At 41.1% G+C, this 16,740-nt stretch overlaps 2 protein-coding genes across 5 annotated transcripts in view; one reads left to right on the top strand and one right to left on the bottom strand.

Moving 5' to 3' along the window:
- LOC116429471 (uncharacterized) overlaps positions 1-16,740 on the top strand; it is a 91,219-nt gene that overhangs the window by 16,424 nt on the left and 58,055 nt on the right. The window lies entirely within an intron of this gene.
- The window catches only part of LOC116429466 (TWiK family of potassium channels protein 18), an 81,753-nt gene that overhangs the window by 27,581 nt on the left and 37,432 nt on the right, over positions 1-16,740 (bottom strand). For 3 of the 4 annotated variants that reach the window (XM_031982453.2, XM_076372352.1, XM_031982450.2), the window contains exon 1: positions 13,002-13,827. The exons of the other annotated variant lie outside the window; for it this stretch is intronic. The gene's annotated coding sequence lies outside the window, so the exon portion shown is untranslated. Of the gene's footprint in view, positions 1-13,001; positions 13,828-16,740 lie in introns of those variants that run through there. 4 annotated transcript variants of the gene reach the window in all.

Raw genomic sequence — 16,740 nt, 5'->3', positions numbered from 1 at the left:
TTGCGTAACATAATGTCTTAGATTTTCTATTTCGCGTAACCTAGTCTTGTATAGTGGTGAAGTTATTGATGCACCATGACCCACTGACCTTGATGGCTTTTAAATATGTTATTGACGGCATGACTTCGAACTACTTCCACCCATACATTACTCGACGCAGTCAATCTATCCAAGATAGTCGCGAGAAGCTTTTGCTACCACACTGAATTCTAGATAAATAAACACCTCCATAAGAATTATCAAATTACCAAAGAACTACTTAGAAAACAATGTAAACTCGGACGATTGACTCATCATTACACTCAAAATCCTAAAACACAGAACCCAAAAGAACCCTAACCTCTCCAAAGACAACAAGAAGAATTTTTGGTGTCTCACCCCGAATTCTTTCAACATTATTTAGTAACGTTGTAATACTTTGGTTTCGAAGCTACAACTTTCGCGATTTATACGAACGAACACGTAACTTTCTAGGAACAATAGAATAAAGTGTAGAATAAACGTCCGTAAATCTAGTGTTGAGGTCGAATATACAATTAACCCCTTGACGTACTATTCATTTTCGGTACTAAGCTTGCGTAACATTCTACTACCGGCAATTTAGAAGAAAAGTAGCAAAATTTCCATTCTACTTCAAGCGGAAATTTCATTTGAAGATAATACATTGATAATAGCGAAACAGTTATGTTTTTTGATCCGTGGGTAATGAACAATATTGATTGCTGTCAAATTAGTCTAGAAATCTTCATCACGAGTCTCACTCGTCATCACTCTTCATCACTCGTCACGCTTCATCTGAAGTTAGCCAACTTCAGTCTTTCAACTTCAAACCACAAGCACCACGAATCAAATTCTCACATAAAAATACAATACATAATACAATAATTCCCAAACAATCTCCCATCCACACATTCACAGAAAACTCTAGTACATCCTCTGTCGAACCTCCAAATTCGCCGCGCCGGAGGGTTAACAAAAAGCACCCGCACGCTGGCCAGGCAATCAACTGAAAAAGCAGAAACGCTTCGCGTCCGTCGAAGGCGAGCGAAACTTCATTGCGCCCGTTCAACGAGATGATGTTTCCGGCCCACCCACGGGTTTACCGCGAACTTCCTCACCCCGGGACTTTTACCTTCTGGCTGGCGGAAGTGCGCGACGAAAATCCCGACCGACCCGGTTCCGCCGGGAACCGACGCGGCCGATTCCGTTTTTTTTCCCTCTCCGCCGCCGGGCAACCGATAAATCTCGTTTCCATCGCGCGACGGATAAAAGCGCCGAGTCGTCGAACCGCAGCTCTCCGCCCTCCCACCGTCCGCAACCCTTTCTCCACCCCCGGCCCGCTGGCCGACACCCTGCGGGGCTCCTCGCGCGCGTCCGCCGCCATCAGGGTTTTATAAACCCGCGTTTCATTTGCCCCCCTTTTGTTTCCGCGGGAGATTAATGACTGTAATTGCCGCGCGGAGATCGCGCGGCCGGATAGACGCGTCCGCCGCGGAATCCTCCCTCGCCCAACTTCGCCTCCGTGGGAATTCTCGCGCGGTTAATCGAAATAGTTGCTGGAATTCCTGTCGTTAACCGTTCGACTGCCACTGGTCTTCGCAAAAACACGATGGAAAACTAGCGAGCGGCGCGATCGCGATTCTTTCGATTCGGAAACTGAATTGGGGTTTTCTATGTTTATATGAGAAGATTTTAACCCTTTGCACTCCGAAGTTTTTCATTAGAAATATTTCAACATTTTCTGATGAGATGAAGATGATATTTTGTAAAACCAACTCGACGAGAAATTCACGCGAATTGACGGACAAAGCTATTTTACGTTAATATTTCTTAGATCGATGCATTGTATGAAGTATAATATTAAATATCAAACTTTATAGCTTCACTGTAGGAAATCAAGTGGTGACTGAGGGTCACCTCTCGACTGCAAAGGGTTAAATAGAGTGATTGGACGTTTTTCCATTCCGAAGCAGATAATGATACAAGTAAAAATGAATGATTGTAATAAAGTTAATTTGATTCTATAAAGTGTAGTGGAGGCGCGATCGCAATTCTTTCGATTCGGAAACTGAATTGGGAGTTTCTATTTTTATATGAGGAGATTTTGAATAGCGTGATTGGACGTTTTTCTATTTCGAAGCAGATAATGATACAAGTAGAAATGGATAATTATAATAAAGTTAATTTGATTCTATAAAATGATAGAGGGGCGATTTTAGACAGTATAGTGGAGCTTCTTTCGTTTCAGAAACTGAATTAGAGTTTTCTATTTTTATATCAGATTGTAAACAGCCCAACCAGACGTTTATAGTATAAAGCATTTTAATGAATCAATGTAAAGAAACTATCCTATTATTTAATTTCACAAATTCAAATTTTGCATAAGAAAAATAAAAAGATGCAAGAAATGTTATTCATTTTCAAAGTTCCCTAGGGGTATTACAAAAATATCTTGTAGTTCGTTGATAGATTAGAAAATCGTTTGGACCGCTAACAGTTGATATATATCGCTTCCTCCGTACAGGAGATATATTACTCATAAAAATGATCTCGTAAAAAGGAAATCGAGTTCCTTCAAGTAATTCACAGTCGAACGGTTAATCCTTAAAATATCGTAACGATCCCCGAAATTCCAGCGAGAAATACGGTCGATAAATCCCCCGGGGCGAAATTAATGGGACGTAGGAAGCGGCGCGACGACGTCCGCGCGATTTTCATGGGGTAGAAAGGATATGCTGCGATATCGGGGTGTAAATTAAGAGGTCGGTGAAAGTTTCGGTGGCGAGCATAGGGCTCGATCGGATTTCCAGCGAGTCCCGGGCTTTAAAGCAGCCCTTAACTTCTTCTTAACGTTCGAACGGGTCCTTCTACTTACAAAATCCCCGCATAACTTCCATCGCGGCGCGACGTCGCTTTTCACGGCGTGCACCACCGTCGAACGGAATGAATGGTAGAAACTCGATAACGCCTCGAGAAAATATTTCCAAACGGCACGGTTCTCCTCGCTATCGTTCCAGCTAACCGTCGCGCCACCCCCTCGATCGTAACTTTCCTCGTTTCCTCGTTGCCGACGGGAATAAGATCTGGCACGATGAAAAATCCCGCGAAATAATGATCGCACCGATCATCGACTCGATTGCCTGTTCCTCCGGGGGAATTTATGGAAATAATTATTTTCGGGTCGCTTGAATGGAATCGGGGGTGACATTAACCTACTAACCTATAATAACGCGTCGGGCTCTTGATGATAATTTCAAGCGAATTCGGTAGATCTGAACGATCGTTTTTTCTTTATGATAGACATTCGGTGGTGGTTGTCTGTTGAATGTGTTTCAGCTTTAGAGTGAAGATAGAATAAGCTTTCTTTCTTTTTCTATTAAGTTCTGAACATGATAATTTTCAAGGGAATTCGACAAATCTGAAGGATATATTTTTCTTTATGATAGAAATTCAGTGTTGGTTATCTATTGTCCATCTTTCATCGTTACAGTGAAAACAGAATAAGCTTTCTTTCTTTTTCTATTAAGTTCTGAACATGATAATTTTCAAGAGAATCCGATAAATCTGAAGGATGTATTTTTCTTTATGATAGAAATTCAATGTTACTTGTCTATTATCCATCTTTCATCTTTAAAGTGAAGATAGAATAAGCATTCTTTCTTTTGTTACTAAGTTTTGAACGTGATCATTTTTAAAGAAATTCCATAAATCGGAAGGATATATTTTTCTTTCTGATAGAAATTCAGTGTTAGTTGTCTAGTGTCCACCTTTCATCTTCAAAGTGAAAATAGAATAAGCATTCTTCCTCTTCCTACTAAATTGTGAACGTAATGTTAATATCCAGCGAATTCGACAAATCTAAAGGATATATTTTTTTCTATGATACAAATTCAATATTACATGTCTATTGTCCGTCTTTCATCTTTAGAGTGAAAATAGGATAAGCATTAGCTTCTTCCTCTTTCTACTAAATTGTGAACGTAATGATAATATCAAGCGAATTCGACAAATCTAAAGGATATATTTTTCTCTATGATACAAATTCAATATTACATGTCTATTGTCCACCTTCCATCTTTAGAGTGAAGCTATAAGCATCAAATTCTTTCGTTTCGTACTAAATTACGAACGATGTATTGTCAAGCATAGTCGTGAATGAGATCACAGTGCAAGCTATTAAAAGTGTACGCTTCGTGTTCCAGTCCATTCAATATTCACAGCAATAGTTTAAAAATACGTTCAGCGGTTCGAATGTTCCACGAAGATATTTTTACATCACCGGAAAACAGCGGCAGAAGTTCGACCAATCTACCAGCACAGATATCGGTGACAGGCAAGTTCCGCGTCCTCCCGAACGTCAGAACTTAAGGGAAAATGACATATCGATAGTTCTCTCTTTAACCATCGGCGCCAATAAATTCGAGCCGATTTTCTCCAACGAATTCCAAGGAAGATTCTCGAGTGTTCGCTCGACGACGCCATTCCCCGCGATATTCAAGGCCAATTGAGCAGAACCGCGGTGACAGTTTCTCGAAATATATAGCGAGGCTCCGTTGAAAAAGAACGAGGCAGGGCCAGGTGACGAGGGTCGGACAACGGAACCCGATATCCTGGACGGAGCAAGGAGCGGGCCTGAAAAGCTCCGGCGGAGAAAGTTTTCAATTTAGCCGGACGAATTAAAGCATCGACGGGAACGAGGAATTAAAGCGCGTGAACGGCCGGCAACGGGAACGGGAACGACGCACGGTGCTCCAGATCGTCGGAATACGAGGAGAAAGATTGAGAAAATCATCCTTCCTACTGTCGTACGGCAGCCAATCTAATTAGGTTGCGGATTTTTATGGATTTCTCGGGAATTTCGAAGTTGCCAAATTGCGGAGGACATGTGAAATGTTAGGGGATATATCAAATTTGTAATAGAATTTTCATAGTGTTTCTGGAAAGTAATTTTCTTTGTGAAACTGATATTAGGTTATGCTAGAATTTCTTGTTCCGATTACTTTTTCAACTGGTGATTTAGATACCTTGTTGATGATTTATTGAATAAGAGAATTCCAGTTTCGATTTGTCAACTGTGTTTTGAGGTATGATCGTTGATAATAGAGGAAGGATATGTATTGATCTTCAATTCTATTTGAAATCTTTGCAAAAGTTCACAACGAAATCAACAAAAAAATACGTAATTTCCATTCAAACGAGTTGAATAATGTTTATGTTTGTTCAATTCTTTGAAATCTTCGCGAAAGTTCACAGCGAAATCAACAGAACAATATGTGATTTCCATTCAAACGAATTGAATAATACTTATGTTTGTTCAATTCTATTTGAAATCTCGGAAGTTGATTTCGTTAGACACCATAACGAGAGATTTTTCGAGTTAATCGTAATTTGTTAACTATTCCCACGAAACCACGTCGCGAAAAGGGAAAGAGTAGCTCTGTATTTCCGGTTCTCGCGCGGAATTTCGGAAATGCAACTTTCGCCGTGATTTCGAACTTCACTCGTGCAGTTTCGACGATAATCGACCGGGCTGCGGGAATAGCGGCTGCCGAGGGGGCAGCGGTGCAAACGGATGGGCGAGGAAAAACGCGGCGAGAGAAACGACCCGACGAACAATACCGTAATGAAGAGTCACGCTTTGCGCGCGATCCTCTCGCTGAAAGCCGTAAGAGGATTTCGTTTGACTATGGGAAAATAGTCGTTCGGAAAGTCGAACGTTCCACCGCTTCTCTATTAATTAAAGTTGGATAATTAACTGTAAGTCGCGCAACCCTGGAAAGATATCGGAATTTTGTTAACTGGAAATACTGTTTGAGTTAGATCCTATCGGCCCTAGAAACGGGCAGATTGGAATTTGTTTTGTGACTTGTCATTTTAGATATTGGACGTTTAAAGTCTAGAATTTCTATTGCTTACAGATAAGTAAATAATACATTAATAATCTAAGCGACAAAAGGTGACAATGTAATTATCTTATTTTCCTTTGATGAATATTATGACACCTAATCTAGTTTTCTAAAAAAAATATTTCCATTGCTTAAAGATAAATGGATAACAAATGAAGAATCTAAGCAATAAAAAGTGACAATATAATTCTCTTCTTTTCTTTTGATAAATATCATGATACCTAATCTAGTTTTCTAAAAGAAATATTTCCATTGCTTAAAGATAAGTGGATAACAAATGAATAATCTAAGCTGTAAAAGGTGACAACATAATTCTCTTATTTTCCTTTATTAAACACTATAACACCTACTTTAGTTTCCTACAACAAATTCTAACGCCTCTAACAATCCTCCACAAAAGATTAATCACAGATCAAACATAAGAACTACTTTCCAAAAGTTAGTAAAAATGAACGTCCTCAGTACAAAGCAACCAACAAAATTTCAATCGCTCGAATTCATTGAATTCAATATAAAACCATCAGCCTAATTCCATGAATTCCAATTCTAACATATTATAAAGTTAAGATTCGATTCAATTGCAAGCAAAACAGCATCGCGATCATCGCGAATCCAGTAAAGAACACATTAACCCTTTGCAGACGAAGATTCTTTGAAACGTACAAAACCTCCAAGAGATAAACATAAATTATACATCAATCGCTTAACTAATAGAAAACAAAGAAACTACGCGCCGATCGCTTGCTGTTCGAGTAATTAAATCATTCGAACTAAATACGAACTTCTGAATATGAACATTTCATCTCGTCGACATGTCGACGTTCGTCCGCAAAGGGTTGAACCGTTTGCGGCGGGTCCGTAAAGATACATCGACGCACAAAGGATTAATTAATCCGAGGTGGTGGCGGCGTGATGAGAAAAACAGGGATGCGGGAGGCCGGAAGAAAACACCGCGGTGTTATTTGAAATGCCCGTGGCGATAAGTTTCCAGAAGGTGTACTCCGCGAGACCAGGGTACATAAACGCTGCTAATAAAGGTCTCAAAGGACCAAGAAGCGAGAAGGATACTCTCGCTCGCCGAGTCCTGGCCACTATCCTCCTTCCTCCGGCCGGACTGGAAAGAGAACGCAGCCTTAGGATTACGAGTGCTCGAGAGCAAACCATCTCTATTTATCCAACGGATAAAAAAAGGAGCCTGACCAACGAGAATTTCAGGGAATTCCAATTTTCATTTAATTTTAGTTTAATCCTTTGCACTCGAAAGGTGACTCTAAGTCACCAAATGATTTGACACAGTAAAACTGTAAATTTTTATATTTAACCCTTAACACTGCAGATTGTTTTGTAATCTATTAGCAACTGCAACTAATTTTTATAGTATTCTTAGCGAAAACAAGAAATGCTATAACACATCTTCGATCTTTTATTTTCCTTCTCAGTGCAAAATTTGGATGTGTGGAAAATTTAATAATTTTAGGGTAGTTTCTTTAAGATTCATTAAAATATTTAATATCATAACTGGTGCAATGTTGGAGCCTACAGAGTTCAAAGGGTTAATATTAACCCATTCCCTGCCAAGCCTGTATTATATGAAGCTATTCCCATTGCCATTTATATTTTGAGTGGTATTGTTTACCACAGTTATGTTATTTGAGCGTGTACTCGTCGAACGCAGGACGAACACACATAGAGTATATTTTAATGAAAGATCAAAACGAAACAAAGAAGAATTACATGTTTAAGTGGAAAAATAAAGAATTTGCTGAAAGAATTAGTATCATGTGAAGCTTCACGATGACGTGTATACTCGAAGCACAGTTAACTGGTTAAGAGTACAAAGCGTTAACAGAAACAAAGAATTTCTGTGACTCAATGAACATCGGAAGCCAAATAAAATTGTATTAACAAACTGTAGCTCGATTCACCGATACAATACGCTGAATCAACTGCTTCACTTCAAAGCTCATTTTTCACCTGGATTCATGTACTTGGTTAGGTCTTGGTATTGTCTAGCGAAATACTTCCGAGTGCAAAGGGTTAATATTCTATGTAAGACTTTGTAATTTCACATCAAATCGAATGATGACTGAGCTACCTTAACCCTTTGCGGTCCGAAGTGCTCTTGGTTTCTCACTTTGAGGTTCACGTCGACGTTAGTTCATTCAATTACAGCTTAACATGACGCTCTACTTATTTATTCAAGAATATTTAGGAGTCATTGAAACGTTACCTTTAAATGGTAAAATTGTGATGCTACAGATAAATATAGAAAAAATTGTTAAAACAGGTAGAGGTTGCAATAAAATAGAATGTCGAGTCTGACTCGACATAGGACTGCTAAGGGTTAAGAGTACAAAGCGTTAACAGAAACAAAGAATTTCTATGACTCAATGAACATCGGAAGCCAAATAAAATTGTCCTAACAAACTGTAGCTAGATTCACAGATACAATACGCTGAACCAATTGCTTCACTTCAAAGCTAATTTTACACCTGGAATCATGTACTTTCTATTCGCTCCTTGATTTCTCCGTTGCATTTCGTTTCCCTTTGGAGGAAGAAAAGAAACGAGATATCGCTGGTCGGAGCGTAATGGGCCGCGGCGTGGATAAACACGATACGAGCGGCAACAAACCGATCCCGCGGGACGAACAATTTTCACTTAACGCTCCTAATGCCGCGCGAGTTGTTTGCGTTGCCGCTTCGATCGAGAAATCTCGAAGGATTCCGCTGGTCGTGCCGGATACCAAGGACCGGAAAGCCCTTCCGAGTTCCCTCTTGATTCGTCGCGGACCCTCGAGGGCCACGATCCCGACTCCCGCGGCGGGAATCGGTTTTCTAGGGTCGTTACTAGTTCCAGGAACTTGCCGACGGGATTTTTTCTCTTTTCTCCAGCGGCTTTTTATGGGATCCGCGAGTTGATGATTGCGCGAGGCGTTAGGTGTTTTTGATGTTGGAGTGCCTTCGGGGGATGAAGTTCAGGAAACATTCGAGAAAATAGATGAAACTGCGAGAGTTTCTTTGCAGTGTTCGTCGAAGCAATTTAATAAATGTAATATAGATGGAATTAAATTGTGTTATTTGTTTCATTAGTGTTGACACGTTGACTGCCATGAGGATTTCTAGCGTTTTGAACAGTAATGTTCTTTAACAACAAAGGAAAATGATATTTAAAATAAGTATTAATGATGTAGTATTGTATAAACTGCGAGAGTTTCTTTGCAGTGTTCGTCGAAGCAATTTAATAAATGCAATACAAATAGAATTAAATTATGTTGTTTCATTAGTGTTGACACGTTGACTACCACGAGAATTTCTAGCGTTTTGAATAGTAACGTTCTTTAGTAACAAAGGCAAATGATATTGAAAATAATTATTAGTGATATAGTATTGTATAAACTGTGAGAGTTTCTTTACAATTTTCGTCGAAGTAATTTAATAAATGTAATATAGATGGAATTAAATTATGTTGTTTCATTAGTTAGTGTTGACACGTTGACTGCCACGAGAATTTCTAGCGTTTTGAATAATAATGTTCTTTAACAACAAAGGCCAATGATATTTAAAATAAGTATTAATGATGTAGTATTGCAGTAGTTATATTACGTTATGATCTAGCTACTTATGTTACTAATTATTTTCATTTAAAATCAAGTCATCGGTGACCACCGTGGAAACGCGTTAATAATGGACGATAATTTCTATCTTAACTTCGATCTACTTGAAAAGATTCCTTGTATACAAGTTTCACTTCTAGCAGAATGTCTTTGTAAATTTATAAGTTTACTAATTTGTATTATCCCTTTGAACTCTGTAAGCTCCAATATTGCACCAGCCATAGTACTAAATATTTCAATGAATCTTCAAGAAACTTTCCTCAGATTATTGGATTTTACTTCCAAATTTTCTGTTGAGAAGGAAAATAGATCTAAGAACTGTTACATTGTTAACCCTTTGCACTCGAGAGGTGACTCTCAGTCACCAATTGATTTGATGCAGCAAAACTACGAAGTTGAATACTTAGTATTTTAAATTAAACTTTGTATTGTTATAGGGAATATTTAAATAAAATAGCTTCGTCGCTTAATTTATCTGTGAATTATCATTAAATTAGTTTCAAACAATGTCGTCTATATCTCGTCGAAAAATGTTTCCAGTGAAAAACTTTCGAGTGCAAAGGGTTAATTTTCGAAAGGGATACTGTAAAAATCGATTGGAGCTGCTGATAGACAAAACCATTTGGAGCGCTAAGGGTTGTTAAGCTAAGACGAATCCTTAATTAAATCTACAGAATCCTCGTGTTAATTCCTTATCGAAACCCGTCGGCGAAGAATCGCCGTAATCCGCGACGGTACCTAATCATCGAGAGAAAAGACCACGCCGCAGCATAGACAAAGAAAGTAGTTTTCTGCTCGAGATACGCGGCGCCGACCAATTACGTTAAAAGATCCGTAACACGTCGACGGAGCCACAAGTTCCCCGACGTTCGTGTGTGAAAAGGCGAACGAGAAGGAACCCGGGAGCAGCCGTTGGGGCAAGGAGGAACGGAGGGAAGCGGAGAAAATAACGAAAAAAAAGAGAGAGAAGAAAAAAGGGTCGATGGAAGAAGAAAAGCAGAGGAAGGGGGTTTCCGTGTGCGGGAATGACAACTATAGCCAGCTGTCGTCATTATGAATTATCTATGTAGGAGTGACGCCTGCGCTTTTAACTCGTCCGTAGGTAAAAGCGAATTTTCACTGACGAATCGACAGACGCGTCGTCCTACTGTTGCGGATCGAACGGCCACCCTGAGCATCCCTTAACGCTAGAACCGCACGAGTCTCCAATGCGACTGATGCGCACTTAAAAAAATGAATAGAATAGATTCTTCCGAGTTCCTGTTGACTAACACTGACGTAAGTTATTTAACAATAGAACTAGTAATCAAATTGATATTTTCTAATTTTTGTATGGGACCACTGAGAACGCGGCTAGAACCGCACGAGTCTCCAATACGATTGATGCGCACTTACAAAAATTAATAGAATAGATTGTTCCGAATTCCTGCTGACATAACACTGACGTAAGTTGTGTAACAATAGAACTAGTAATCAAATTAATATTTTCTAATTTTTGTATGGGAATGCTGAGAACGCGGCTATTGACGTTTCAATTGACTTGAGATTCAATTTGCGTATTAAGAAATCAATTTCTTTAGTAATTTCAGAGAGAAGCATCTGTTACCTATTTAACAACTGGGTTAGTTTGACCCATTTGGTAGTTGTACTGTTAATATGAATTTCTAATTTCTTTACGTCCCTTGACGTAATTTCTTTAATTTCTAGTTCTCCGAGTATGAATGTCTAACACGATTTCCGATATTTGACGTATTTATAATATTGATAGAAAATAAGAAAATTAGACCAGGTTTCTGAAGCGATGTTCTAGTATCAGTCGATACTCTTTTAACCCTTTGCACTCGAGAGGTATCTGAATCGCCATTTGATTGAACGCAACAAAATGATCAAACGAAAAATTGAATATAAAACGTTGAACGATGTATTAACACATGGAACAGAAATAAAACAACTCTGCCTATAATTTATGCAAGATATTTCTCTAAGCTGAAAATAATATTGTTAATATTTCGTCAGAAAATAATGAATGCAATAAAAAGTATTGTCGAGTGCAAAGGGTTAATCTAAACGTCGAATAAGGTATTAACACATGGAACGGAAATAAAACAACTCAGTCCCATAATTTACGCAAGACATTTCTATAAGTTAAAAATAATATTGTTAATATTTCTTCAGAAAATAATGAATGTAGTAAAAAGTATTGTCGAGTACAAAGGGTTAATCTAAACGTCGAATAAGATATTAACACATGGAACAGAAATAAAACAACTCTGTCCCATAATTTATGCGAAACATTTCTGTACGTTAAAAATAATATGTTCACATTTCTTCAGAAAATAATGAATGCAATAAAAGATGTCAAGTGCAAAGAGTTAATCTTCTCATTTCTACCGTGAGCGTTCGAATTACGTCTAGATCGCGTCAACCGACAGTCAGCCCAATAAAATATCCCAGAAATTCGCCCGTGTCGCGGCAGCTATTTTCCAATCGTATCTACACCGACGATACCGTTCCGTGAAGAAGAACACGACAGCCGGTGAAACGCGCACAGCCCGATAATTCTCGCGGCTAACGACCGGGCGCAGTTTACGGGGCCCGCGGCGAGCGATCATTCGGTCCGGCGTGCGGGGGTGTGGGTCGGCTGCGAGGCGTCGATTCGACGTTTAACTCTTCGCGATCGACGAAGTAATTTCACCCTTGTCACGCGGCCTCGAAATTCCCGATAAACGTCCCGCCTTTGTCGACGGCTTCCGGCTCGTTTTATGCCCGCCACGATTCGTCAGCGTGGCTGCGTGCAACCCGGCGACCCCTTCTCGCCTGCCCACCCCCCCGAGCAACGTTCGATTTTCCATTGATCGGGATATAATTAAACTTCGAAAAGCCCGCTCGAGTCTTCAATCTTTGGTCCCATCGTTTCCTGATTCTTCGATTTTCGATTTGATTAATTCGCTCGTTCGGCAATCAGTCCTCGACTCGATCATTTTTCCAATCGTCAATCGTTCAATTGATTGTTCTTCGAATAGATAATCGATAATCAGTTATCATCTTTAATTTTCCATCAGATTCTCTACTCGATCGTTCTACAAGTATTCAAATTTTCGATTGTCATTCTCTAAACCTTCGAGTCTTCGATCGAATCATTCTCCAGATCTTCGATTCCTTCTCCGAGCCATCGCTCTAAATCCGAATCACCAGTAAAATAACCTGTACCTACGCGAATAACCTGCGCTCGGATGCATACTCGTTCAGCCCGAGGCCGGGGGCTGCAAAACCGTGCATGCGATTTCCATAACTGGAAACAAGGGTTGCAAGAGCGAGCGGAACTGCGGCAACGCGATAAAAATCGTCTGCGTGTCCCGGATCGACTGCACGAGGCGGCGTCTACGTCGCCGGCGACGGCGGCGGGTGCATCGATTCGGAAACGTTCGAAAAACTTTTCTCTCTCTCTCCCGGTAGCTCCCCTAAAACTTGCTACTCACCTAAGCAACGCTCGCTCCTACCGTCCCGTGCCGTGGCAGCGCTCTCAACTCTCCAGCGTCCTCTCGGAATGCATATCAAGCCGGCCCGGAGCTTTTCCTCGGCCGAGAATCCCGAAACCCTCGGTAAATCCCTCCAGGAAGCCTCCTTGCTCGAAACTACAGTGCGGCACACGGCTGAACACTCCGCGAGCAGGTTGCTCGCCGATACCTCCTCCGAAAGACACACTCGTTAGGCAAGACGATCAGGTAGAAGATCCAAATCGGTCACTCGATTAGCACCGATCAACAGTCTTCCTTCGATCCGTTCTCCGTGTCATCCTTTAGCTCCACCGTTCACCCGTGAGCTTAGACTCATCAATGCTTCCGGAAGATCACTGCACGACGCTCGGACGATTGCGTCGACGAGTCAAGTCGATCATTCGAAGAGGTCCAGATCGATGGTAGACCAAGTAACCAGGTAGAAACAGCAACCTTCGTTCAGCTTCCAACCGATCGGAGCCGAAGGCTTCCACTGTATACCCTAAACTATCAACACCGCAGTCTCCGTAACCCAGAATCCGTCTAGGAAGTCCCTTCCGCGGTTCGCCACGTTGCTGTCCACAGTGGAACGCAGCATCCTCGAGGCCAGGACGCGTGCTGCCGATCAAAGACACTCGGGCTAACTTCGACGAAGACACGGCCGATCGTTCCTCGAGCGTCGATCAGGACATCTGGCTGCCCAGGGGACGGGTCCCCTGTTATCGACGCGGTTTCTGCGAGCGGTGGACGAGAAACGGCGTTCGTCGAGTGCCGTGCTGACTGTCTGCCGTCCATGGAGAGCGTCGCCGGCACGGACGCACCCCGTAGACGGGGCGAGCACCGCGCAAGACCGGTCCGCGGCGCGGAACGCGCGCCTGCGCCGCCTCGCGCGGCCCGACCGCCGCATGAAGGAACGCCGCAACCTCGTTCCGACAGCATCTACTATTTCGAACACCCCCGCCGTACACTTTTGCACCCCTCCCGCCGTGCCTCGCTCGTCTCCCAGCCACCCCCGCGGCTGGAAGAACGTTCACGCGGCTCTTTCTCGTCCGTCTTCCACGAACGAGCGCGAGATGTCGAAGGCCGAGGCCACGCGACCCCTTCGCGATCATTCCTCGCTGACCTTCTTTCTTTCCTTCCTACGGTTGACCAATCGCGATGGTTTTTCGGGGTAGCATACCCGTGCTGTACGAGGTTTCGTTAACCTGTTGGAGGTTTCCCGATGTTAGCTTCGGGATCGGACGTGGAGGTTTTCGGGGCGCGTTCGTTAGTTCGCTGACTTGCTGGGAGTTTCGGGATGTTGGGACTCACGGTTGCTGCTGGAGACTTTGGGGATGAAGTAGTTACGGGGTGGCACTTTGCGTGGCTGTTTTTCTTTTGAAACGTCCGTTTGGTTTATCTAGGGTAAGATATTTGATTAGATTCGATTTTCGATTTAATTAATTCGCTCGTTCACAATCAGTCCTGGATTCGATCAGTTTTTCAACTGACTGTTCTTCGAATCTTTCATTTAACCAGTCCCCATCCTTAATTTTCCGTCGGATTTTCTACTCGATCGTTCTACAAGTATTCGATTCTTCGATTGTCATTCTTCAAACTTTCGATCCGATCATCCAGATCTTCGATTCCTTCCCCGAATCTCTGAGCCATCTCTGACGCATACACGTGAGATATTCGATTAGAATGAAATTGAATGCTTATAATCATCGTTCTAAGCGTGTCTCGATACGGACACTTTCGCCACCCCATTAATTCGTGCCGAGTACACCCTATCGCGTTAGTCTGATGGGGAATGGACCTTTCTATCTGCGGTTTTATGATTCTTTGATTACCGCAACGGGAAACAGCGTGTTCCATTTAACCCCCCGTAACTGGAATCGATTCGCTCTTTTTTTTTTAAATGTGGTCCGGAACAAACGACGCGCATAAAAATTGAATCGGTATAAATTACCCTCTCGCCGCTGCTGCCGTATATATACGCCGATCGAATATCGATGCATAGTTGCGCAGTGTAAAAACCGTATGCATACAAATACGTGTTTATACGGTTCTGTAAACAAAGATGATCTACTAGATTTATTTTGCGTTGAGCTAATTGCAACAGGAAAAATTTACCATGCTCCGAGATCTTTTCTTTTGCTCTGCTCGGAGTGAAATCTTTGACGATTCGAACGAATACTTCTTTACTTCGAATTTATGTCGGTTGATGGAAAACTTGCGCAATCTCTTGTTAATTTAAGGAGAGTTTCTTGCACAATTGTGTTAAAAGTACATTTGATTCTTCAGGATGTTCAGTAATTAGCAGGGATAAAGTTCAAGGCTTTAAACAAGATTATAAAGGGCTTTAAATTCGATAACAGCATAACTTTATCAACGATAATAGGCTTAAAGCAATGTAAACGAACAGCGATTCCAGAGTCACTACTCGTTACAGAAGATTAAAAGGATTTAGAGTGGCCTTTGAGACTGTGTCTGCGAACCATATCCCTCAAAAATATTCGATCAAATATTTGTCGAACGGTGAACGTAAATTTCCAACGGAGGAGTTAGATTAGAAAGATACTATACAATTAATTATCATTTAGAAGTAATCAGAGACAGTATTCTTACGTGCAAAACAATGTTGATCGTTCAGATAATTTAGAATATTCACAGAATGAACTCGCGTTCGATGATTATTTTCAGCGGTCTCCCTATTCTCGATTCTCTTTCCACGGAAAATCGGCCTCAGCCAATTAAAATCGTCCGGACGGATGTCGTCGACGATAACGCATCGACTCTTCTGTTTGGCGGAAAACTGACAAGTTTTCTGGTTTCTTGTTTGGGCAACGAACAACGAAAACAGACGAGTCCGGATAATCCGGTGCGTCGGGGAACGGGGAAACGAGCTCGAAATATTGGGGACCCGGATTAATTGGGGATATTTGCTCGTTGAATTCGTTAGTACCGCGTTGCAGGGCACAGAGTTCGTTAACGTACAGGGTGATGCAGAAATCTGCATTGCTATCAAGGAAACGAACTGCATGCATCAAGTTCGATTTACAATTGAAACCGTCGGATGTCTATTAGTTTAGCAACTGTACTAAAATCAAATGAAACGTTTAGTAAATTAATCATGTCTCATCAATGAACGAGTAATCAATTTTTTCTGAGAAAAATGATTCTTCGAACAAAGTTCCCTTTTTGTTCACACGAAGTAACTTAACCCTTTGCGGTCGAATGTCGACATTTCGGTGTCAGATGTTCACATTTGGAAGACTGAGTCGCAAACAAATGATTTAATTAGTCAAACAGTAAGAGATCAGCACGTAGTTTACTTTTTTCCTATTAATTAAGCAATCGATGTATAATTTAACTTCAACTGCTAAAGGTTTCGTACATTTCGAAGAATCTTCGTCTGCAAATGGTTAACTCGCACTCCAGAAATTTTCCACTGGAAATATTCAACATTTTCTAATCAGTTCTTTCATTGATGAATGAAACTATTCTTTTCAATATTTCATATAACGTTGTATCAAAGTTTGATAGTTAATATTAAACTTGACAATTTGTCAAGTCAATTGAGGCGCCTCTGAAGTGCAAGGGTTAACTAGGGTTAACCCCTTGCCCTACAATATCGTGTCAGACTCGTAGTGAAGATTTCTAATTTAACAAACCTAAATATTATTTAGTTCCTTCAAGTTCGAATGTAACATTATTCTTCTTGTTAGCAATCTGTATG

This window comes from Nomia melanderi, chromosome 1 (assembly GCF_051020985.1).
Source record: "Nomia melanderi isolate GNS246 chromosome 1, iyNomMela1, whole genome shotgun sequence".
NCBI classification, from domain to species: Eukaryota; Metazoa; Arthropoda; class Insecta; order Hymenoptera; family Halictidae; genus Nomia; species Nomia melanderi.
The sequence above is the reverse complement of the archived record's forward strand: the minus strand, read 5'-3'. Positions and strand labels throughout refer to the sequence as shown.